At 36.3% G+C, this 22184-nt stretch overlaps 1 long non-coding RNA gene across 2 annotated transcripts in view; it reads left to right on the plus strand.

Annotated features, from left to right (window-relative positions):
* LOC308059358 overlaps window positions 1-22184 on the plus strand; it is a 186677-nt gene that overhangs the window by 12679 nt on the left and 151814 nt on the right. For both annotated transcript variants that reach the window (XR_013926214.1, XR_013926215.1), the window contains exon 1: window positions 1-22184. This exon is cut by the window's left edge and continues 12679 nt beyond it; it is cut by the window's right edge. This is a non-coding gene — a long non-coding RNA (uncharacterized lncRNA).

Below are 22184 nucleotides of genomic sequence, written 5' to 3' on the forward strand. Positions count from 1 at the left end.
TGAAAGAAGGGCTTGCAAGCTGCATTTTAGCATGATTGGGGAAAAAATGAACAGGGAAGATAGAGATGGATGAGACCCTCGTACAGTTACATGCTGTGGTAGTAGACATGTCTTTGTGCACTTGCAGAGGCTACAACAGTAAGGTAAACGATTAGGCTGTCTGGGCACTAGTCCCAATTAAATCCCAGTGAAAACTTAAAGCCTTATGTGTTGCTGTACAACTTACATATTAAGGTGGCCCTTGAAAGGAAATGAACTGGAATAAAATACTGTAAAGTAAGTTGCAAATCTTGCGTTATTAGAGCTTTATGAAGAAGAGCAGAAAGATTTATTCAGAATTAGTGAAATGTTTTGAACAGATCTGGATAAAAGACTTTGAAATTCCAAAGGGATGTGCATATGCTCAGGCAAAATGAATCTAGCCAATGCACTGTTTTTTGCCATCTCTTTCATTGAGTTATCTGAGGCTGTGTAGAACAGGGACATCTGTAAGACAAATTCCTGGAAATATGTTTTCCTCATATTTCATGCTTAAATTGCAACTTTCAGGGCAATAATAGGTGTAATATTAATTCTGCATTGTCTTTTATAAAGGCATTACTGGAGGAACAGACTCTCAAACTCCATTGGACTTTGTAATAATGCTTTTAATACATTTTCACAGAAAAGCAGGGGTATCTCTCTGAAAAGGTAAAGAAGCCCATTTTCAGTGCAGGTAGCCAGCTTAAGCTTTTGTCAGGGGAAGGATACTATGATTTTAACACAGTTTCTGCAGAAGAACTTATGCTGGGAAGAATAATCATGTTAATACAGGGAATATACTCAAAGTGACAAAACTCAGTGGCCTTCTGAAACAGACAGGGAAAGCAGTGTAGCTTACCTGACAACAACTATTTCCCTGCAAAGAATCAAATCCCGTGATAAAAATGTGTGAATCTGTGCTATGCTCTCAGACCATAAGCTTCACGTCTAAAATAAATGAGATTCAACTAACAGTCAGACTAGCAGAAACTTATACTGGAATTAATTGCTTGTGTTGGAAGCCCAAGAGCAGGAAATAATTATAGCAGCAGTGCAAAAGATGAGTTGTGTCTCCCTGGTAAGGCTTAGACTCTGCATGACAGTCACACAAACGACCTTTATTAACTGCTGCCACTGTTCAACAGATCTGCTGTAAGTAACAGTGTCTGTTGTCAAACTCAGCCATGGACAGTATTTCAGATTGGTACTTAGATTCTACTTCTGTCATTTTTCTGTGGTAGACAGTATGTCCTTCAATACTGAGGTCATTGCTTACTAGATAATTTTGTCAAATAGGTTATTCAGGCGAATTTCATGTTCTCCAAGAGATTTTTTTAATTTGCTTTATAAATTCAGGGTTTGATCATACGCTTGGTGATTTTAACAAACACAGACATCTCACAATAAACAAACTTATATTTATCTGCTGCTCTCTGTATACGTTTTCCAGTGTGGTTAGAGTTTATTCTCGTGTATGTTCCTACCAGCTACATAAAAGGAAGATCATATCAACTGCTGAAAATGTGGAACAACTTTATGACTGTAATTAGAGGGGCAACCAATAACTATTTTCCAGCATTACAAAAGCCACATACATCCAAGATGCCAGATTCTTAATGGCATCAAAAAAAGGTAGATTCTGTATGTCAGTGTCATGTAAGTGAGATTTTCTTAATGAAGTTCTTCTTTCTCCTCAGCAATAGAGACAAGATGCAGTTACACCCTCTCCAAAACTTTGAAGTACCAGGGAAGAAAGTAAATAAAAGTAATTGCATTTGAGGCACCCTGGATGAATATTAATTAAAATATCAAACCTCCAAGAACTACCAGTTAACCACTAGATAACATCTAATTAGTGAATTTGAAATGAGTGGGTGCTTCATTACACCACCAGACTGATTTAGATGATCAAATGAGGCTAGATTGTTTTCTCATCATAAAAGTTGCAGAGTTGGATAACTAAATGTTAGCAACTCTTATGTTGCAGCTCACCTGTTTCTTGAAGCACTGGTTTTATTTTCAGATTTGCTGTTGATACCACTGAAATTTGGTGCAGAAGAATTTGTGCTACTATTTCAGTAACATTCATATCTTGAGTGGATTGCTAAATTGTTCTAGGATATTGTCTCATTTCTACAATGCTTCTTCCTTGCAACAAGTTAAAACCAAACAAAATAAAACCGATAAATCTATTAAACATAAAGCTGGGAGTGCCCCCATGGAATGAAGTTATATGATGAGACCAGAGTTCTCTGTGCCAGGTAGTGGGAGAGAGACTGCCAAGTAAAGAATGAATGGTGGAAAATTGGTGTTTAAATAATTGTGAAGGAAAACAGAGATTGCAATAGGCTATCATTAAAATGTGGGCTCTTAAAATCAAAAGCTGGTTGTGATTTTGACAATTCGAAGTTGGCAGGTGGCTGCAAACAAAATTACACTTTTCATCTTCTCTGGAAACAGTAGTTAATAACTCTTAGGCATTTCTGGCCTGTGGGACTCCAAAAACAAATCACTGTGCCTAGATGAGATAGTAACGGGCGGTTCATGAAAACTGGTGCCAGTATGAACCAATTCAGAGTAGTGTGGTAATGAAAACTCCAAGTTATATAAAAAAGCTAGTAAATGAAGGAGACTATGAAGGAAGCAAGAGTAAGAAGAGAGAAGCCTGGTGAGATCTATATTGATGGACTTGGCAGTCCTGGGTTAACAGTTGGACTTGATCTCAAAGGTCTTTTCCAGCATAAATGATTCTGTGATTCTACGATTCTAATTAACTGGCATTGGGATAAAAGGTTCTGTGAAGAAGAAGGGATCTTTTGTAAGATGCATTTCTGTCTTTTCTTCTCTGGGGAAAAAAACCACCAAACAACAACCAACCCCCCAAAAAAACCCCAAACCACCACCACCACCAACAAAACCATGGATATGAAAAGTATATGCTAACCAGGTGTAGCCAAAAGTCAAAATACTGCCTGTTTGTGGAAGAGAGAGATGCTCTGGTCAGTACCATGAGCTGCATCCCTGCATAGCTCTCTCATGAACATAAGACAGGAAAATCTATTTCTTCTGGAAAAGTCTGGGGCAGAAAAGAGACAAGTTCTGCCACATTTTCTGTTAACTGACTCTCAGAGAAGAAAAAAAGGTTGGCTCTTAAATGAAATGCTGTCATCTGCAAAACCATGGAGAGCACAGCATGTGTATTTCTGAAATTATTGCAAAATCATTATGTCACTCAACAGATAGGCCTTGATTTTACATTAAAAATGAAATGTTAAACACTGACCATGTAAGTTAAATATGCACTATCAAGAAAAAAAAAGAGTCTGGCTTATCCATGTAATGAACTGACCTACTTGGAGAAATACCATAGAAAATTATTGCAAAAATATGTATAATAAAGTAAAAATCAGAGCTGATAAGGAAGTGTATGTCTGTAAGGAATGGTACTGTGACGAAATATTTGGTAAATTGTCATTAAAAGATCCTTAGCACAGCTAGAGTGTAAAATCTATTTAAAGATGGCATTTACACTGAAATATTAAATGGGAATGGCAACATTTTGTATAACTGTTTGGTATATTTAAGACATACATTTATGTAATCATACTGTTTGTGTTTTTTGGTTTCGGTTTTATTTTTCTTGTATTGTCTTTTTAGTAAAAAATACAAGTGTCAAGGGAAAATGCAGTCTTGCCTCATACTGTCTTATTAGGAAAAAATTTTATTTATGTAGTTAATCTTTTGGTGGAGTTCAGCTTCCTAATTCAGTTCAATTATATTGAAACCATGGAATTAGAAAATAGATGCCAGGTCTTTAGGTATATATTGGCCTCATTAAAGATGGCAAGAAAAGAATGCTTGCACGGGAAAAGAGCAATGGTCAGTGAAAACCCTCCTGCAGTAATGTTTTAAATCTACTAATTCGTATTTTGCTATAGCAAAAGCACTGTCAATAGCAGGCAGAATATGTAATCTGGAAATTACTGCTCCTGCGGGGAATAACAGTGTGGTTGGGTATTATCTTCTAAAGATCCATGGCTTGCCTGACACTCCTGTTTTTAAATACCAAGACTTGATTTTCCCTTAGGAAGTAGAAAGGCAATCTTGCAAATGCCTGGAGACAGCAACTTCATTACCTCATGCGATATATAAATGTGAACTGCTACTATTGTTTGTGTTAAGCTTCACATGTATGAAAAGTAATAGGATTTGAAATACAATAGGAATTCCTGTGAAAAGTTATCTTTTCACATCAGCACAATCTGATCCCTCCTTTCCTGCTTTTTCTTTTTTAAATGAAACAGATACATTTTTGAAAATTTTCAGTCTGTTATGTTTGCTGATTTTTAACTGAATACCAGCATGAAGAGTACAAATTGCTTTAAAAGTGTCATGAAAAGATAAGATTTTTTTTTAAAACAGGCTTTAAATATGGTCTTCAAAAACACATAAGAAACAGGTTAGTATGAACTTCCTATGTCTCTGAGATGTAACTTTCTTACCATTTATGTTAGGATACATTCAGAAGGTCCTTGTTGACATATGAGTTGTAATCTAGGTCACCCCAAGGAACATTGGTGTTAAATTCAAACTGTAGTATCCTGTGGTTGCATCTGAACTTTAGGATTCCCACCCTGCATCATGACTGAGAAAAACCAAAATGTTTAGTCCTGCTGTTTTATCCTGCCTCTTGCCCTTAAGGAACAACCTTGCTTCCAGTAATAATTGCATTGATGAGAAGCTCTACTGCTTTCTGACTGGTACCTTAGCGTGGACAAGATGCGATCCAGAAACACAATTTTCAGTTTTGTTTGATAAAAAAGTAAAAATATTATATGCATTAATTCCTTTTCATTATAACAAACCCAAATCTAGCAAGACATAACATATATGAAAAGAAGAAACTTCTCAACTTCTTATGCAGGCACTGACAATTAAGAAGCTGCTACTCTTCTCTCCACCATTCTTGCTGGACAGCACCTTCGTTGATGGAAATGTGCTATTTTCGGTGTACTGTCTTTCTGTCTACACTTATCTGTGGAGTAACGCAGACCCAGGTGTAAAGCTGAAAGAACAAAAGCCTTGCAGAACTCAGTTTTCTGCTCTGTTCAGTAGAAATTACCTTAACATGTCTCATTCATTAGAATTGTCTGGTCTCTTCTGACATGACGTTAATTGAAGAAGAGCTTTTTTTGGCACAATTTTTCTTGCAATTGATATTTGTTCTTACATGAGTTTCTATCAGTTATCACTTTCCTTAATGTGGTATGGTTTAATGAAAGGAATTATGTGCTTGGGGTCGGGAGATGATATAAAATCACTTTGGAGGTGGAGACTTCACCAGCCTCTAGTGCCCTCCTCTCACTATCCTTTAATCTTTTCTCCAGGTTTTCACATTTGATTGTGTGCTCATGTTGCATCTCCTGTGGTTTGCTGTAAAGCAGTTATCAGAACTGTCTGGTAATACTGCATTGTTATAATGTGTGTACCATGTTTTTCTTAAGCAATTGACTTTCAGAATGTAAGTGTGATTGCTTATCAGAATGTCTTTGAAATTAACTGAAAAGATATACAAATAGTTAACCTCCCATAGCTTGTACAGAGATGTGGCAGCAATACAGTGAAGCAGAATTAACTTCCATTGTTATGTTCATGAACATCAAATCATCTCACTAGCTTTGACCTGGCTACTTCTGTGCTTATGGGCTCTAGGGCTCTGTAAGTAACTTCCTGAAAATATGGCTAAACACTTCTTACATCATATGTCTCCTTCACAGATATGCACAAATAAAATGGTTACATGAGGAAAATGTAGCCTTTTTTTTCTTAAGCCTGACCACAGCAGCCCTGCACTGAAGTCTACAAAGGAAATAAGAGGAAAAGGGAGGAATCACAGAAGCTTGGCTAGGTTTTTTCATAAAACATGAAGAAGAGCAATGATGTCAAGTGTATTTTTAGTTTTCTGATTAACTAATTTCTCATGTTCCCCACAGAAAGGAGTCAGTGTAAGAAGCATGCAGTGTTGACAGAGGAGCAGTGTAGAAGCACTTGCCAGTTCACGGAATTAGGTAGGTGGCCACAAGACAGCTGGGTAAGCCGTCGGAGATGTGTAAGAAAAGAAAGATGTTTTTAGCATCAATATGTTTATGCTAGTGTCTTATGGTGAAATATGTATTAATGAATTTATCTTCAAATAGTCTGTTGAGGTTTTTTTTTCAGCAAAAAGAACTACATGGGCATGAAAGAAAAATAAACAGCAGCTTTCCAGTGTAAGTATCAAACACAAAAGTTCTCACATTTGGCAATCATGGGAGGAGTGATGGAGTGAGGACCAGGTTAGCATTCAGTCAAGCAAGTCTTCAGAGCACTGAGCTCCAGTTGTTGTCTTGGAGTTAGAAATGGAGTTAGAAAAAGGAAAGGAAAAGATATTAATTCTCTGAGCTGCACCTATGTGCCTTTGCAGAACTTAGAAGAGACTTTTTGATTAACTTAGACTCCTGATGAAGTACTTGCCTTCACAAATTAACACTTCCCACACAGAGATCATCTAAACTTTTACTAAATTGGACCCTTGTTTGTGTTTCAATGTAAGAGAATTAAGGTCTTCTGGGGAATAGGTCAGTTTGTAGGGGGGAACAATCCTAAGAATCTGCCAGAAAAACTTATTTTGAATAAGTTCCTGTGCTGCCCCAAAAGTTATGCACTTTTGCTCACATTTGCTGCAGCCCCATGCTGAGATGATGGAAAAAGCTCCTTCCAGCTGTGGGTGGGAAGTGCTTTTGCCTGCACCCCTTGGCCCCTCACAGAACTGGCCATGTCAGCATGTCTCTGCCAGATGGTGGTCACCCTCCTGACACTGTCCACCTGGGACAGTCCCACAGCCCCTTACAGCATGGGCAAGAGGGCAAGTGCAGCCGCAGCAGGCACTGTTGAAGGGCTCTGGGGTTTTCATGGCAGAGCAAGACCTGAATTCCATAAGCTGACAACAGCAGACCACCCTGATATATATGACATGAGAGCAAGAAACTTATTTCTGCCTTGGTGGCAGGCCCTTTTCCAGCTCTGCTTATGATTACAGTCTCACTGTGTTCAGAATAAGCAATGTATGACTTCTAAGTTACTGGATCAAAACATATGTTTTTTTGGGCAGGGGGAAAAAGCTGCTTTTTTAGAGTGCATGTTTTGTTTTCCTTTTGTGTCTTTGGCTTGGAAAACCTGATAACAGAACTAATGTATAAGGAATGTTGTGGAAAACATGGAATGAAATCAACTTTACCTTATTCTTGGATGAACTGGTTCTGACGCATCAGTACAGTATCTTCATATTCCTCTTTCTCTGTTCAGAAAAACATTTCCAGTAAAAAACCTTAGTCTGAATATTTTGCCCAGAGTGTGAGTTCAAATTGTGCCCAATATGGACCTTTCGTTGTAACTCTGTTACAAATCAAAACTTTTGTCAAGTTTCAGAATACGAGCTCATCTTCAAGTAGCACAGGTTTCAAAGGAAAATATCCAGGCGTAGCTAATATCATGCATGCGACTCAGTGATTTCATGAGGAACAGATGTCATTTGCAGTACGAAATAAGAGTAGGCACTTATGTTTTGAATTATTTAAGCATATGAGACCAAAGAACAACCAAAAGATTAAAAAGAAAGTATTTTTGCTGTGTTAATCCAAACTGTATATTCTCATAGTCATTTAAAATCATGCTAGGAAAGATTAATAATCAGCTATTGTTGGCAGCAGTTTTTTTTACTTAGAGACCCCAACCAAGATTATAGTCCTTCTGCGCTGGGCAGCTGTTTGCAGATATCTGGTAAGAGTCAGTCCCTATGCACAGGAATCTGTGATTCAAAAGCACATAGTGAAATGGTTATTCACACTAGGGGTTGCTTAAAGGGAGATGCGTCCTGACTTGCCCACCGTATGGTTTTCTGCTTCCTCTGAAGCCGCATCACAAGAAGGCAGTGTTTCAGAAACTATCTCCTCATGTCTGGCTGCTCTGTGCAAGGAGGTCTTTCCATGCTCAAGATGCTGCTGCACCTACATTGTCCTCTGCTGTGGGGCCCTGTAGCTGTATGGTGATCCTGCTCAGCACAGTGGGTGTGAAAGTGTGCCCGCTGCGGCCCTGCATGCAGCCCATCTCTCTGCAGGCTGCACCATGAATTCTCTCAGGCATTTCAGCTGAAGTAGCACACTTGCTAATTGCATCAGCTGACCCTCAATTATCAACGACAAAGGAACAATATCAGCTAGGAACAGAGGGCTGCAAAGCTGGAGTGTAAAATGAAAAGAGGCATTGGCATAATCATGAAAACATAGCCGGGGTTGATCATCCTGGTTGCACTCAACACATGCAAGTGTTGTGGCTGCTGCTTTCATTATGGCCAAGATTCTTCACCCAAAACTGCTTTTTAAGACATGATAAATACCACTGACTACAAAATGGGTCAGGATAAGATTTTAAGACCAAATGAACATGTATGTACATAAACTGAAAAATAACCGATAAGCTATGGAAATACAAAATAAATCATCTCTCTCCAAACCCCTCTGTACACCATGGCAAGCATGAACAATGTATAGGAATACCTTCTCACTTTGCCTTCACGTTCAATACTTTCATGAGGAGTGCTTAAGACTCTAATTAAATTTGAAAAGCAAACAAATGCAATAAGCATACATCTGATCCTATCAAAATCAAGAAGGATATTCCCCTCCATGGTAATAGGATTTTTATAAAAATCCTTGGTACTTCTTAATTGGGATTAGGTTTAAGTAGGAAGGCTTTCTAATAACTGAAATTAGATTATTTTTGTGGGGGGTTTTGTACTATGATTTTTATTTCCAAAAGACACATTCTGTTAAAAATGACCATTTATAGAATGATCTAGAAAATTACTAAACAAACCAAACCTAGAAAGGCAAGAAATGAAAATAATACATGGAATAGTTATGTTCCTCTGACATAAGGCTTTTTCAAACTGATTGGAAAAATGTATAGTGCTATAAATCTCGTCCTAACACATTACAGCTGTAGTTACTGCAAAATGAATTTTGTCACATATTATAATATAAATTATTGAAATTCTGGGAGTGCAAAATATTCAAAACACTGTATTTAAAAAGGATTTATTTGCCCTTTTAGTTTTGTATGCAAGATATGTACAGAGTTAAAAGATAAACTGAGAGCCAAGAGAATCATAAAGAATATTACAGTTGAGAGGTGTATAGGGAAAGTTCATCTCAGAAGCACAGTACATCTGTTAAGCATAACTCATGAAGTATTTTGTAGACTTGTTAGATTCATTCATTGCTCACTGGCCAACCCTTGCTTAAATCAAAATAAATCTCACTAACTTTCATGGGAACAGGACTGGTACTTCCACAGCTAATGTGTATTTTAGGCTGAGATATAAACAGCCATTTATGTATTTAGAAAGGCATATATTTAAGCATTTTGTGGCTGTTCCCATGAATTCTGTAATCAGTTCTATTTATTTACTAATAAAGTCAGTGATAATCATTCCAGTATAGCAAAAATCTTGCCAAAATCTTCATCTTTGCGTTAGTATTTGCAGTATCCAGTTACCAAGGAAAAGTAGTTCTGCAGCACTTTTTATCTGGTATGAGAATTAAAGTGCATACTTGGTTAATGGCTTTGGAGACAATTTGGATTTTTGTCTGGGCACACATGTTTGTGTCTAGCAGAATGGGCAGGTGCAGGTGAATGTCCCCTTGTGTAAGATCAGGGGAAGTCTTCTCAGGGAACCAAACTCGTACAGGGAAGTCAAAAGGGAAAATGGAGATGCGGGACATGAAACTAGAATTTTTCTGTGAGATTATGTCACAAGTGTTTACCATTCTTCATTAGTCCAACTCCAAACAGTTGGCATTTTTAAAAACAGAGTTGGGCATGTTTTCCTGTCTGGAAAAAAAACAAAAGGATACTTTGAGTTTTTGACTTGATTTGATATCAAGACCAAGTGTTTCAATAATGGAATTTCCTGTAAGATGTAAAAGCTGGTTGTCTGTCGGCTCTTCTTAGAAACCTTCCACAGAATCTCTCAAAACAACATATGCAAGCAAATACTGCTGAAGAAAAATCCAGCTGCGCTGTTTACATCAGCAGGTAACTCAGCCCATGATCTCTGTTCCCCCTTATACCACAGACTAGAGATAGAGGAACATATTTTTAATGTAGTGTTCAATCCCAGTGTTACTAGCCAAAAGAGAAATTTTCTTATGACACTGAGTGATATCTTAAAGGATATTTCCAGTAGACTCTTGGTTTTAATCTACACTCTGTTTCATAATTTTCCTTTCTTTGTACAACTTGAACTTTGAGTACTACTCTGATGCATTCAGTGGTTGTTAATACTTTGATATCTAATTCTTTGTAAATGTACTATTTGTTTTATTATTTGCAAGAATTTTGGGATCTTTGGAGAAGAATCTTGAACTGTGAAATAATATCATTGTGATCTAATTACATATTATTAATTCAACAGTATTCTGTCTGGAAATGAATCATTATACTAAGTAATCAAGATTTTAAACTAATTTTAAAATCTCAGAGGAAATTCTAAAGTATTCCAGAAAGAGATTAAAAGGTGTAACATCTCTTAGCAATGCCCTCCTGTCAATAAGATGCCACACGATCTCAGTTCATTTCAGCCTGTGAGACTGGTGAACAGTTTCATTTAACATAATTTTGAAAGAAACCTTTCTCTATTTTATTTTTCAGTTTGTCTCATTTTGTCCATGTCATTTGTTTTCACAAATTTGTGAGTTAGCAGGATGGAAAAAAGTCTACTAACTTAAGCATAGAAGTCTTTTTCTGTTTGTCTGGTTGTGAACTTCATCCTGTTACAAACTATTCCTATTACAGACTTCCTTATAATAATGAAATGGAATGGCTTGTATTTCATACAATACACCCAACTCTCTTTTAATATACCCTTACTTTAGTTTGTTGGTAATCTTGCTCACTGGGGTCATGAAAGTTTAGAGGACAGCTTCTTGTTTTCAACCATATGTTGAATCCTTACCTCTTATTACCTGTGTATTAATTCAGTGGTAGATTAATTGTTCAGTGGTAAATTTATTGTTCGCTTACTGTGAGAACATTAAAATAGTTCTTTATTACAAGAATGTAAAGTAAGTGAATGAATACACTGGCAGTGTTTATGTGTCTTTGTGCAACTGGAAAAAAAAAAGTTTTAGAAAGTCAGATGCAGCCAACAACATGGTGCAATAGTAAAATTTAACAGGGAAGATAAAAACAGGATAATCTACCCAAAATCTCCATGAGAATAAAGTAAGTGTATCTATTCATTTTAGGAAGAAACAGTAAGGGGGGTGTGTGTGTGAAAGGTGGTATGGTGTTGTCTTTATAACCCATTGTGAGTCACTCAGGACTGGGTGCAGAGCCTTTGCTGTGCCGACAGCTCCCTGATGGAAGGGTCTGCACCAGGGCCCAGGAATCCTGCTGCAGCAGCGTTAGGCCTGCACAAGTACGGCTAGTATGCACAAACCGTTACTCTGTGTTTCTCGTACTCTTTCCCCAAGGTATATTTTCTTTTTCCATTGTCTTTTATCTATCTGAGAATATTTATGTACAGTGCCTAAGAAGAACTGTACTAAAATAAAACTATTGTTTGCAGGTTAGGCCCCAAAATTCTACCATTTGGCTCGTGTGCTGGAGAAACACTTCCTAATTTCTCCACAGTGCAAGGCTGACTTTACAAGTTAGTGACTTTTAGTTACTAGGGGGTGGTTTGAGAAAATAGGACCAAACAAATTAAAGGCAATGTGAGCATAGATAAGCACAGAATGGCTTCAGTGATCAACTGTGCAAAGGAAAACAGAAGAGTGAAATGGAGTGATTGTGTCCTTTTGCAGTGAAAAGGAAGAGTTGACATTAAAACTTGTCTTTTTTTTAAAATCAATTTTCTGGATTCTGTTAATTTATTTTTTGGTCGGACAGAATAAGAATTATTCAATGCTGGCTTGTCATGGATAAATAAAAACCTAGTAAGAGTACTGATGGAAGTTAGTGACAGGTTTTCCTATAGGCCTGGGGCATTTGCAGTAAAAACAAGCAGCTCCTATGTCACCTTGTATTTACTTCAATACCTGACTTTAATTGTAATTATGGTCTCCAGTCTGATCCTGCTCTCATCCGTGAAAAGTGTCTCCTTTCTTTGAAAGATTTTCTGCCATGAAATAAGTGGAAGAAAATGTCAGGTGTGCTCACTGAAAATTCACGGCCTTAAGAGCAAAAATGGCTATTTCACAGCAATCTGCATTTTCAAAGGCATTCAATAAGACTGTATTTAACCATTTTTGACATGACACCTTTGTGAGTTCCGTCATGAGGAGGAGGAGATAACACTGTCATCAACATATTTGGACACAAATACTAACTATCCACTGAGTGAAAACACTTGCTTTTCAGTTGACTTTTCACACCCTGTTCTTTCCCATGTTCAAATCAGATTCATGTGTGCATGAGTGCTTACAGCAAACATGCTTGTGTAGGCCAAGGACTTTAATAATGAAGTACATAATCTTAGTGCTTTTCATTTTAATTTATGTATCAACTTCCATTATTTTGAGGAGCTCCAAAGAGCCTTGCAGTACAATGGTAAATGCTGAGGCAAATGTGCTCAGGTATTGCTTTAAGATCCCACCAAAATCCTGAAGCCACTGGTAACATCCTGATTTGAAAGTCTTTCCCTGTGTTACTTACTGGGTGGGTATGTGTTTATGCATATGCATATTTATATGTCTTTATGTTACTATACATATATATATGTATATATACAGATGCACACGTATATTTGCATACACATATACCTATGTGCATGTGTCTGTGTGATAGGTATGTGATACAAATCTACCCATTTGTCTATTTCTGTGTCTGTTAGTCCAGGAAGAATACTTCCACCTTTGGCTGCTGGCCTTGCATTTAGAAACCTTTTCTGTATATAGCAAGAACAATTGGAAAGGATCTTAGGAGGAAAATGCTAGAAGGAAAGTGAGGAAGGAAGATGGAGAAAGTTTACTAATAAAATTAAAAGTGACAACAGCAGCATACCCATTGGTAGCTTGCTGACTTCATGTAAGGTGCCATGAGAGAGAGAGACCTCCATGGCAAGAAAGCTGTTCTGGTCCAGTCTGTGTTTGTAATCCATTGTTTACTCACTGTTACTTTTCATTGCTGGTTTCTCCATTTCCCTGTGGTTCCCCTAGCTCCCAGTGACTGTGCTTAAGCACTTCCATTTATGCTTTCCACAATATTCTGGATCATGAAAGGCACTACTGAGTCAAACTTCTACTTACAACACTTGGGAAAACCACCACTTTACAGATCACATAGATTGCTATCTACTTAGGTGAAGGAGGTGGCTAACAAAATTGAAAAAATGCTAAATAGCCAAGTTAGAAATAGTCTGATGGTGTTCTGACTAACTAGGATATTAATGTCAGGAAAATATGATATACTATCTTGCTATAGATAAGTTTTCAGTGGAATATGAAGTTACTTGAGTGTTTGTGACTGCTGTGAATTACTCTTACACTCTCCTCTTAGCATTTAGCAGAACAGACTGGAAGATTAAGATCAGGTAGTAAGAGTTATTTTGCTAATTTTGCTGAAGCCAATATTGACATTTCACAATTAGAATTGAGACAGACCTTCAAAATGTTCAATGCAAACTGTAAAAAGCCTTTGACAATTCTGCAGTTCATAAAGTATTGAAACAAGAAACATTACTAGGCCATAAAGAGTTTTAAATGAGGGGTGCTTAGGGCTTTCCCAAAGGTTATGCTTTGCTTTGTCACTAGTCAGATTCCTTCTGGAAATTAGATTAATTAAAACTGGCATGTAAAATAGGTTTAGCCCCCTTTTTTAATGTTTGCAAAACAACCCTGAAATAACAACTTCTCATATACACCTCTTTCCTGTATATGAAGTCATCTTATTTTCAAAAGCCAGGGTAGACTTTAATAAAAGCTTGCTCCTGTTAATAAATAGCATATGTTCTTTTATGCATGTGCTCAGTGTGTGAAAAGAGTTTTCACCTCTTTTTTTGATAGAAAGTTACAAGTGTCTGGTAGAAAATTTAAGGCAGTAAATTAAGATTTTTTTTCAGAAAAATCTGAGAACTCTTTGAATCGTTGAAATCGTAAGAATGATACTTAGCACATATAAATTTTATATTTCTTCTAGTCACTATATAAGCATTCACATTTATATTTCTTGCTTTTATTAATATATTAAACTTATTGCATTTACTAAATTACAACAATCTGTGTTAAAAATCCATCATTAACATTGCAAAGGGAAGTACTTGAAAGCCAGAAAAGTACCAGCTGCTGGGATTGCTGTTTGGATGGCTATATTAAGGTACAGTCTGACATAGCAGAATTACCATAAAATCCAAGGAAGTCATTAGCTTGACACCAGGCTTTCATTTATATCCATAGTCCCCAGGTTTTGAGAAATGCCATCCAGTAATAGAAAGCAAACCATGCTGATATGGTTCATTATGTTAAATTTTGCAAACTTATGTTTTTTCTTTCTGGAAAGTTTATGGTTTCCCAAAGCTTTTAGGAGACTGAATTCCTCTTTACTATGTTTTAATTTTGTGAAGGTGGATGTGCCTTGAAAAATGAGAAAATAAAATGTGCTTTCAGGTCAGAAGGAAGTGTGAAAGTCTATTAACCTGACTATTAAATAAGTGATTTGTTTTCTAGAATCTCAGTGTTGCTTTTTTTTTTTAATTTCAAACATTTTAATTTGCATCCCATGAGGACAGTTGGAATCATCCATCATTTAAACATATGCAGTTATTCTTGATGGAGCTAACTTAAATATTGTACAAATATTCACTGTACTGTAAGGCACCACTTTTCCTTTAAGCTAGCAAAATCTGATGCTTAAAACACAACTGCTGCATTTTAAGGCATGACCTCAGTAATTTCTGGAGTTTTTCCTTAAAAGTTTAACTGAAAGACAAATACGAAGTTTGCAATTGATAAAGCATTACATTTTATTTCCATAAAGGTTATTGAAGAAAAATTGCACTCCTTTCAGCCCAGTTTTCTGTCCGAAAAGAAAGAAGCACATTCAAGCAGAAACTTTTGTGGAATATATTAAGATTAGATCCATATGGTGCAACTGGCTAGATTTGGCCCATATGATATTTCCATCTGACATGCCACCTTTCTCAGGCAAAATGGGAAATATAGCCTTTAAACATGTCAAGAAGGTTATTATAATAATGCTGTAAATGATTACATTTATATTAAAACACCCTGTAACTGCTTTCTATCGGAAGACTCCAAGTCAATCCTTTGACATAGTTATCTTAACATGCTTATTCTGGTAAGAAATGATTCATCAGTAATAATAAAACTGTTCAGGAAAAAACATGGTCCCCTTTTTTTTCTTCACTGGTGGCATATAAACCATGGGGAATCTTCTACACTTCAGTTTGTTCTGCTGTTCACAGCATCCCTCCAAGCATTACAAGGTAGCATTTGGGAGACTATTTCTCTTCTTGACATTAATAACTTTCTCCTATTAAGAAAAGGGCATATATAGTAGGTTTAGTAACTCCCATTGTAATGATTTTGGGAATTTTATAAATAGGTTGGAAATGTATCTTCATGGTTGTGCATCTTCCATGATTCTCATATATGGAAATTTCTTTGTGCAAGTAGTAGTAGAGGTACAGAGATTAAATGCCGCATAGGTGGTCAAACACTGTACCTCTCTATATTTATCTGTTTTCTACCACACCTGACAGCACTGGGATTTAAAGAAGTAGTAAGTTGCCGTGGAAAATTTGGAATAAATAGTAAGTCAATAGTAAAGGGTGATGCTATGTTTCAATTTTTATGGCTAAAACAGAATCCTTTTTTAGTGCTGGGAAAAAAATCCAAACCTCATCATTATTTACATTAATTGGTTTTTTATTTGAAAAAAATATGTAGTGCTTGCTTTGTGATTATGTGTGATGGAACATGTACATACATTTGTAACTGCACAGTTATGTATTTTATACAGATAAAACTGTCTGGTCACTAGCAACAGTAGCTACAGTTAAGAATGCCCAAAGAACTTTTACATTTAAGGGCTTCAATAATGTAAAATAAGAAGCAAGTCTGAATGTGTACTGCACCATAAGGATTGTACATTGGAAGGCTTCTCTGAGGCCAAATAATTCTCTGTGCACTAAAGCCTGATATCTTAATTTATGTCTTGTGAGTTAGTAACACTTTAGTTAAATATTCAAGTTTCTCATCCCTGGGCAGCCCACACAGAAAAGAGATGCTGAATGTTTGAGAGATCTTGTTTTGTTGGACTTCAGAGGACCCACATGGGTAAAAAGCTGTTACTGAAGGGTAATTTTCTTTGGTGCGTATAATGCATATTGAGCGATTTGGGGAAAAAAGTTAAGAATATATTTGCAGCTTAGAAATTATGTTTGGTATCAGGGGTTCTCTATTTCTGTCAGCACAGTAACATAATGGGGTGATAGACACACAAAAAAGATCCGTCTGTCTGCTTCTACAGTCACTTGGCCCTGAATAGGTAAATTCCCAGTTCAGGGTTCTTGAAAATCTATAACAGTTCAATAGTGACAGGTAAGGATGGATTTACATTTTCCAGGGAATTTCAGGGAGGTTAGTGCTTATATTTTGGGACCTATATAGTTGAGCTGTCATGTCTGATTTCCATATAGGTGTAATAGATGGAGACACTATACCCAAGCAATACACCAGATTGGCCAGTGAAAGAAGGGTATGAATGAACCTTAGGACACATAGAACTAGGATGTTGCATATGAATGCAGAAGACTAGGGAATGTCCTCTGGGAGTAAAAGGACCAGGACAAGTAACTCATCAGAAATGGTACAAAGCTAATTAATTTCCTGTGATATTAAGCCTCTTTTTTAGTTACCATTTTTATTTTCCACTTTCAGTATTACATACGCAGTTCAGAGGAAAATGTTCAGAACACAGAATTCAATTAAAAAATAGCTTAAAATCAACTTTTGTTGTATCCATGCCATCTTGTTGAAATCATCCTGCACATACTCTTTAGCTATTGCAATGTACCAGCACAACCATGTGACTCATGTTTTTATATTCCTCTCCATGGGGAAAACCAAATCCAGTTCCTTAACCTATGTTTTGCTTTTTAGTTATGTTTAGCAGAACAACTCTGGCCTAGTCTGTGTTTTGATTTGTATCAACTGAGGTTAATAATTCCTAAACTGCAAAGTGTGCTACCATGTTGTCCTTGTTATTAAAAGCATCACAGACCATTTGTAGAAGCATTTCCCTTTCCTGGTGAAATGCACCTAAATCAGACACTTGGCTCTACCAGCTCTGCAGGACATACCTTTTTTCCTGAGAAAAGTACCTGTCTTCTGTTCAAAAGATGTGTGGTGTCCTCAAGCTTTCTACACTTACAGTTTCGTGGTTGCCAAAGGATGCCAAATGAATTTTATTTCAGTAGCTCTTCCTTGCATACTTCTAAGCAAAGAAAAAGCAAGGGAGCTTAGAACCTAAATGTATTTTCATGCTAGACCTGCTGCTATTGTTTGTCACTATATGAAAGGATAAAGATATATCAGCTTTATCTTCTTTTATTTTCTTTTAACTTTGACCTGAGGTATAAGGGTGGGGGGTTTTATTATTTGAGGGGAAGAAGTTTTTGGGATATTCTATTAATTTAAAAACATCCCCACCACTGCACACAGCCATAAAAACCATTTTGGTGTTTCTCTTTTGCTTCCATTAATATTTAATTTGTGTATTATATAAGTCTACAGAGAAAAAAAAAAACCCTTGCCGTAGAATCTCTTTTGTTTAGTAGCTATATTAAAAATCTAACCTCTTATATAAAATAATAAAAAAAAATGCTGCATTAAGACAAACAAATAGAGAAACTAGGTTTTTAACTTCCTTGGCCCTTCTAGAGTTCTTTCCGTATATTAAAATAGTATAACTGGTCCCCTGTTTATAAATACATAATACTGCTAGGAACATCTACACTTAAATGAAGTTGAAACATCTGTATTGACTTCTGAGATCATGATTTCTCATGGAAAAGTTGGTAATTTCTCTTTAGACTTTCTTCCTGTACATCTCAGAAATTTAATAGTACCTGTTAACATTTGTCTCTTCTGCTTTTTTTTTTTTTTTTGATTTTCAGGAGATTGGTCAGCATTCTGCCTGATCCCTGCATTGTGTTAGCCTTCCAACCTACAGGCGTTCATACAAATGCATAGAGAATTATTTCTAGCATGATATTGATGTGTTTTCATCCTTTGAGGAATGATTTGTTTTTCTTTCTGTCATTTTCTTTAAAAGGATTAAAGCAGCAGGATGGAGGATAGAAAGCAGGAAGAAAAAAAATTCTTTCTTGGTTAGTTGTTAAACATTCTTGCTGTCTGGTTACTGTAGTTTCTTCTTTGTACTTTTTTACACTTTGCATATCTTTTAGTGAATTCCAGAAATGGAAATTATAAATTATACTTTCATGTTACCTTTGTACATTTGTTCTTCTGTTTTTCTTCCCTGTCTGCCTCATTTAGGCAAAGTAACTCGCTGGACCTTGAAATTCCTCCAGTGGTCTGCTTTACACAGCTATCACTCAGAGGCCAATGCCTTTTCTCTTGTAGCTGTTGTTTCATTATCATTTTTTAACTTAGCTATCTCTTTGTTCTTTAGTTATCTACAGTGATGTCAGAAATACAGACCAGACTTAATGAGCACGCCTTTTTCCATTCTCAGTCTCTAAAACAAGTCTTTCAACTTCTAACCACATCAAAAAATCATATAGATGGCTTTTTAATATCAGAAAGATTGTTTATCTTATTTAAATATTACAGTAGAAGTCTGTCGATTTGTTGGTTGTTTGTTTTTTTTTTTTTTTTTTTTTTTTTTCAAATAAAATGTTAATCTGTGGGAGATAACTTCCAAAGCCTTTTAGTTGCTGCAAAACCTTTCTCATTGGTTGCCTTGACTTCAGTGGATTTATTTGTAGATTTAAAGCACTATGCTCAGCATTAACAGTGTTCTTTTGAGAGTAATTTTGAAGTCAGTTCACAGGTGCTCTGTTGAACTGCAAACAAATCAATAGTCTGTTTGAAGGGAAGTTATAATTCAGTTATAATGGCACTTAATGGTGATGGACAAACACCTTACTTGCATCTTAAGAGTTCCATAGCTCCTTTCTTCTGTTAAACCTCCTTGACTTGGTGACATTAATCTGAGACCCTGTATCTTTTATATCAGTTGAGTTTTATTGAGAAATCCAATATATTCAATCCCTTGTCTGATTCTGAGAGCTGAAAATACCTATAACTGGGGAAAGAAAGGCTATTACTTTTGACACAAAAACTTGTTGGATTTGTTCTCCCATTCCAGTTGGTCAAATTCTGCCTTAAACTAAATAATTTTAAAAGTGTTAAATCTCTTTTCATGGGGCAACTTTCTGAATTCAAGTGATCATTGGCACTGCGGCTGAGGATTCAGTCTATTGCTAGACTGGACTGAGGTTGTATAGGCGAGATGCAGCACGCTCTTGTAGTGCTTCTATGTTTAAGACTAAGGAGGGGAAAGGATACGGTGAGTTTGAAGTAGTCCTGGGATGTCAGGGAGTTGTTTTAACTCTTCATGTGTTGTGAGATGTTTTCAAACCATTGAAAACACTGGGGAGTTTTAAGAAGTTAGAAAGTTTCCCAAAATCATCAACAAAAACAAAATATTAAGTGTGATTCCTATAATATTCTCAGCTTCTCAGCAATATTCTCCTTTACTGTGCAGAACGCTAAGTGTTTTCAAATTGCTTTGCACACTTTGACAGATGGAATGTGGCTTCATTTTATCTATGTGGCAAACCACATTGTTTCGTGCAACTTTGGAAAATCTAGAAAAAATGGGCAATAAAAACACTGATAATAGAAGAATCTGGTATCAATGGAGCCATAAATTGACAGGATTTGGACATTTTTATTGCGTGCTAGTACTGTGAAGTTTTGTAAATGATTATCAGTAGGAGTGATGGTTTATGATTTCTGTTTTTTTGCTTTTGTTTCCTCATTCACTTATGTGTATCCCGATACCACAGCAGTTAAAACAACGAAAGCTTTGCCAGGGAAAGTCATTGATAACAAGTGATAAAAAAGTGAAAACAATCTTAAACCCCAAACATAAGGCAACTAATCCTATATATTTGGAATATATTCAGTAATAACTGGCTATTCATTAGTTATCATCAGAAGAGGTGACCTGACTTTCTTCTTGTCCCATTTGTAGCAACATAAGAGTTAATGGACAAAACCACATTTTTTTCCTCACAATTGCTAAGAAAATTTATCTTGTATTAGCATTGTTCCAGTACTCTTTATGTCTGCCAACAACCCTCAAACTCTGGAAAAATATCTTATGTAGTCCAACTTCACCTCACAAAACTTTAGCAAGAAACTTTGGATCTTGGCCACTTTCATGTCTTTGTTGTTCAGGGGGAGGACATTGCCACAAATTACAATAGTTTGAGAACAAAGTTCCAGGTTTTGAATACTGCAGCTATTTGTTGCTTTGAAATGATGAGATTTATTTGGCTTTGTTTTCTGTTTTTAAATAGATTGTACAAATAACAGAAATGAAATGTTTTTGAGAATGATATGGTAAGAATTAAAAAAAAAAAAAAAACAACTAGAGAATCCAGTGTCTGTAAGAAAATATTTTTTAGAAAAAGAATTGCTGTTATTATTCTTTACATTAATTTATCTAAGTATGATCCCAATCTTTTGTATCACATGACTCCTTTCTTCTGTCATGTGCAATAATCTTGTAGGGTAGTGAATGCTGTAAGCCCAACATTTCTGTCAAAAAGCCTTTGGATAATCTTAAAACAAATCAGGTGTGCACCAAGCGTGATGTTTTAGGAAATAAATAATTGCACAACCTAAAGACACAGTAACAATGCATGAAAGCAAAGGTTTACATCAGCTCAACTCAGCAGTGCAACGACTTCCAGCTTATGCCTTTAGAAATAAAATGTTCTGATCTCTCCTATTTTATTTGGACAAGTCTTGTAGGTCTCAGACCTCACTGTAATTGATGGAAGGACCTACGACAGTATGAAATGCATTTTAATTGCAAACATACTTTCTGTTATTATTCCCTAATTCATGTACATGTCTAAAATGTGAAAAGAATAAGAATAAAAATTAAGGATTTTTCACCTGGAAATATTAATCTTTTCTTCCACATTTTATGGACTGTCATTTTCTAAATAATATTTGTTGATCCGTTCATGTGCAAAACTTCACTTATCGACAAAATTTTGCAAGGTTTGCTCCTCCTCTACATTTGCAGCCCTCTGAATTGTGGTTCTTTCTGGTTTTCAATATATATGCCCTGCCACTATGTTTTGTCCTCCACAGTCTCAGGAATGTGTGTATATGGAGAAGCTGATATACTGTTCTGTTTTGCCAGTGGCTGCCACTTTAAAGACATATAGGAGCTTCTCCAGCTTCCCCTTCCAGACCATGAGGTCTGGGAGGGCTTTAGTTGGACCTTAGCTTGGAATTGACACACTGCACACAAATTGGGTGCAATGCTTTTGTAAGTACGCTGCTGAATTATTTCTGATTCTGTTATGGTCGTTTTCACAAAGTATCCTGTTTAAATTATGGGGAACATGCAAAAAGATTTGTGTATGATAACTTTAGCTGGAGCCAATTTAAATGTAGCGTTAGAAGTTTAAATGTTCCCTAAAATTTCCCATTAGAAGTGCAGACTTCTGGAAAAGGTCAGCTGCCTTTTAGGTCAACTTACAATGTTTAAAAATATAACTTTGCGTGTGGTACTTGAGGACGTAAAATCCCTTGAACACCATAATCAAAACATGTTTCTCGTAATGTGTCATTTTTGTAGATAACCTAGCCAGGACACTATGGCTTTTGAAATACCCTGTACCTACTCATCCTGATGGAGAGCACAGTTTTTTGTTGCAGACCACTGTGAGTCAGGCCCTAAACATGATTTTCTCACATCCCAAACTAGTGACCTAATCTTCAGTATATAGTGTGTGAGCACGCTTTCTCTCAGCTTTCCCAACAAAAACT

Source organism: Falco punctatus, assembly GCF_963210335.1.
Source record: "Falco punctatus genome assembly, chromosome: 2".
Classification (NCBI taxonomy): Eukaryota; Metazoa; Chordata; class Aves; order Falconiformes; family Falconidae; genus Falco; species Falco punctatus.